Consider the following 3,947-nt stretch of genomic DNA (forward strand, 5'->3'; position numbering starts at 1 on the left):
TCTCCCCTCCCCTCTCCCCTCCCCTCTCTCCTCCCCTCACCTTCCCTCCCTTCCCCTCCCCTCCCCTAGCGGTCGCGGGAGCGACTTCAGGGGCGTGCGAGCAGTAGCAGATCCCCGCGGGACACTGGAGGCGCCCGGCCACGGCGGGGTGATGCCGAGCTGCCGCCCGGGGCTCCCAGATCCTCCCTGCAGGTGGTCCCCGCAGAGCGCGGGGAAGAGGAAGCCCTATAGCCTGAGCTGGCTCCAGGGGCTGCACCCCCCTTTGCGGGGTGGGTGCTTGTTAATAGTCCGAGGCGCAGCTTTGGGGAGGCTACTGGGGGATATAATGGGTCAATGAAGCTGGTGGATGGATGGGTGGCTCCAAGGATGGGTGGAAATGTGTGTGTGTAAGCACTGTGAGGCCCAGCACAGCCAGAGCTTTGCCCCTGCTGATAATGGAAAAGGCTGTTCCTGCATCATGGGTCCCAGGACACTTCCCTACTCACATGGGGCAGCTTGAACAGCTCATTGGCGGGTGGTCCTGCATCCTTACAGTAGGAGGATGGCCTCTAGCAGCCTGCACACATTTCCCTCAAGGTGATCAAGGTGGGGAAGAGCAACCAGCGGGTAGCAAGCTGTCCTTGAGTTCATGGACCTGAACTCAGTGATGATGTCTAGAGTGTCTAAGGTCAGTCCTTATTGTCCTTAAGGTAGTGGCTGTTGCTGTTGCAAGAGGTGCAAGAGCTCCCGTTCACTTTAGCCAAGACAGTGGTAAGGATCTCATGGAATGTGGCACATCAGTGGGGAGAGAAGCAGGGGACTGGGTGATGTCAGTGGTGCTTCAGCAGGAGCACAGTCTTTTCAGTCATCAGGTGAACAAACTTGACATGGCAGGTGGGGAAAAAAATTCCCTAAGACTGTTGTGAAAGTATCAGTCCATCATTTTATTATTAGCATGCTTATCATCTTCATTGACTTGACAGCCATTGGCACTCAACAGGTTCTCCAGGAGCAGAGCAAGGTCCTTGTTGTTGTTCCCTTCCTGTGTCATGCTCAAATGACCCTGGCCAGAGCACCAGCACAACTATCTGGGTGCTTGTGAGCAGGAAAGTGTGCCAGTGTGAGCAGGTAAAGGCCACTTGCTTGAAGAGTTCATGGCTATCACCATTCCCTCTCATCAGCTGTCACATGGAATTCTGGATTGGCTTTCCTTGGTCCTGAAGGAGCTCAGCTTCACCAAACTGGCATTTGGCCTCCGACTTTGTCCCAGTGGCAAGTGGCTGGTGTTTGGGCCTAATTTCCTGACCTTGCCAGCATTCTGCTGCCTCAGCTGCCCAGAAGCTGCCTTTTCCAGCAGGACCCCTGCACAAGCACATGAGCAGTGAGACCTGCCCTCTGCCAGTCTCAGTTTTCCATCCTTCTCTTGATCGTGAAGGATGTGGTTGCCAGACCAGGGAGCATTGCAAAGAGCAAAACTGTAGTTTTCCAAGCTTGCCCAAGAGCTCTTGGAAGGGATTTTACCAGAAAGCCCTTTGCTGATTCAGCCCAGGACACCTGCAGGGTCCAGCCCCTGCAGCAAAACTGCAGTAAGTAAGCTCTGTATCCCCCCTGCCAGCTGGGGCTGCTGGCACCACTCCCCCCACACCCAGACTGGGAATTCACTCCTAGTTGCCATCTCCATGGCAGCAGGTCAGTGACAAGGCAAGGGACTGTGATGGTTCCAGGGTGTGGGATCCTCAGCCCAGAGTGGGCAATGTGAGGGCTTGTGCACTGAGGGCTTGCATCTGCTTCTGTGAGAGTGCTTAGCTGCTGTCCTCTCTCGCTGCCTGGGTAGTGCTCAGCTGGGGACTTTGGCTCTGCTGCTGCTCCAAGGGCTCTTCTAGGCCATCCCAGATATTTCAGGGGGCCAAACCCTGAGCAGGAGTAGAGGGAGCAGCCAGAGGAGGGCAAGGGTTGCTGGAGGATGGGAGGAGACAGAGGTCTGGGGGTGCCTGACTCCAGCTGGGGTCCCCCTAGCCTTGTTTTTTTGGGTTCAAATGGTTGGGAGGCAATGGGCAGGGATTCAGAGCAGCAGAGAGCTATTGGAAGCTCCAGGTGGATGGTAGCCTCCCTTTGTAGGGAGCTGCCAGGGGTTAGGGAAACAGTGGTGGAAAAAGGGGCAGGGGGTGCAAGGCAAAGGGAAGCCAGTGGAGGGCAGGGCTGTCCCACAAGCCCCTGCGTCCACGGGTCCCGAGGGGCTTGTGCCGCAAGTGCCTCATTACGCTGAACTAAAGCGCGGAGCCAGCTTCTACCTCCCCGTGGAGCCGGCCCTTTCCGGGCACATCCCGGAGCGGGAGCTTGGCGGATCGTGTTCCCCAGCCCAGGTACTGAAGGGCTTCCTAGAAGGCTCTCTTTATCTCCACATCACTGACTGTTGCACTGCACCCTTACTCTCCCTCCACGCTTCTGCTTGCTCCACATCTCCCAGTCCAAGCTCTCCTCCTCCTAGAGGAGCCCTTGGCCCCTCATCTACCCACAGCTCCTTCCTCGGCCCCTGACCTTCCCTGCCCCACACCTGCCATCTGCCCCTGCCTGCCCACAGCACATGCTGCCTCTCCTCTGCAGGGACTTAAACCTGAAAAACATTCTCCTGGACAGTGAGGACAACATGAAGGTCTCCATCTCCAGATTTTTCCAGAAGGGTGGTCCTGCAGGATGTCAGTGGGGAGTCTCTTGGGACCTCTGCACATCCAAAGCTGCCCACCAAGGCAGTGCTGAGCCAGACCTTCTGCCAATCCTATGCTTATACCTGTCCTGCGATCCTGCAGGAGAAGCCCTGTGACCTCTTCCTGGAAAACACATGGAGTGCTGAAGTCATCCTCTGCACCTTGCTCCGGGACTACATATATTGTGATGCCACCAACCTGTGGCACGTCCTGCACCAGACCCAGACGTCTCCTGTCTTCCCTCAAAGGTAGTCCTTGCCGCAGGGCAAGGGGCAAGTGGTAAGGGGGCTGGGAGCAGCTGGGGCGGGAGGCATTGGAGAGGCATTGGGGAGCATTGAGGGCATTGGGAGAGGGAGAGCAAAAGATGGAGGTCAGGGGAATGGGCTTTTGGGGGGCACCTAGGAAGCATCAAGGGGGAGCTAAGACCACAGAGAGCTTTGAGGGTCATGGGGAGGGGGCCAGAGGGCATTGGGAGGTTGTCTGGGGAGAGCTGGAGGGCACTGCAGGAGTTGTGGGGGCATTAGAGGAGCTAGGGGAGATTGAGGGCAGCTGGGGCACCAGGGGCCAGGGCCATTAGGGTAGGAGTGTGTAGGGGTCTCCCAGATTATGGGTTTCCCCCAGGCCCCACCTTGCTCCTTGTGTCCTCCCCCACCAGCACCTCTCAGCTGCTGAGCTGCTCCAGGTCCACTGGGTCTCTTGGTTCCTGCTCCTAGAGCACCTGCCTTTGGGCACCTAGGCTGCCAAGCAACCATTTTGGTTTTGGAAGGGATTTTACCAGAAAGCCCTTTTGCAGTTTTGAGGCCCCCTCAACTTCAGGGGGCTGCTAATAAAAGCCTTGAACCTTCTCTCGCCTCCTGTTGTCCTGGCAACCCTCCCACAGAAAGCCCCTGCAAGAGACCTTGCCAAATCCATGGTAGCATCGCCCTCCAGCCCACAAAGGAGCCTCCCCATCTGGGGACATCTCTCCATTCAAAGCTTCTCTGTGACTGCAGGACCTTCCAGGCCCCAGGAATCTGGAGGTTCCTACCAGAAGCAGAGCCACCCCCAGGCCTTTCAGGAGTGTTTCTCCAGTCCCTTCATCATCTTTGCAGTCTTTTGCAGCACTTGCTCCAGTATGTCCACATCTCTCCTGTGTTGGGCAGCCCAGACCTGGACACGGCACTCTGGGGGTGACCTTGCCAGGGGGGAGGAGAGGGGAAGGATCACCTCCATCCAACTACTGACAACACTCCCGCTAATGTAGCCAGGAGGCTCATGGCCTTG

The 3,947-nt window shown here is 57.2% G+C and overlaps 1 long non-coding RNA gene across 2 annotated transcripts in view; it reads left to right on the forward strand.

Annotated features, from left to right (window-relative positions):
• LOC108499266 overlaps window positions 1-3,697 on the forward strand; it is a 4,352-nt gene extending 655 nt beyond the window's left edge. For both annotated transcript variants that reach the window (XR_001875481.1, XR_001875480.1), the window contains exons 2-3: window positions 2,584-2,932; window positions 3,340-3,697. This is a non-coding gene — a long non-coding RNA (uncharacterized LOC108499266). The remainder of the gene's footprint in view (window positions 1-2,583; window positions 2,933-3,339) is intronic.
• The last annotated feature ends 250 nt before the right edge of the window (window positions 3,698-3,947 follow it).

This window comes from Lepidothrix coronata, unplaced genomic scaffold, assembly GCF_001604755.1.
Source record: "Lepidothrix coronata isolate B3197 unplaced genomic scaffold, Lepidothrix_coronata-1.0 Scaffold71, whole genome shotgun sequence".
NCBI lineage: Eukaryota > Metazoa > Chordata > Aves > Passeriformes > Pipridae > Lepidothrix > Lepidothrix coronata.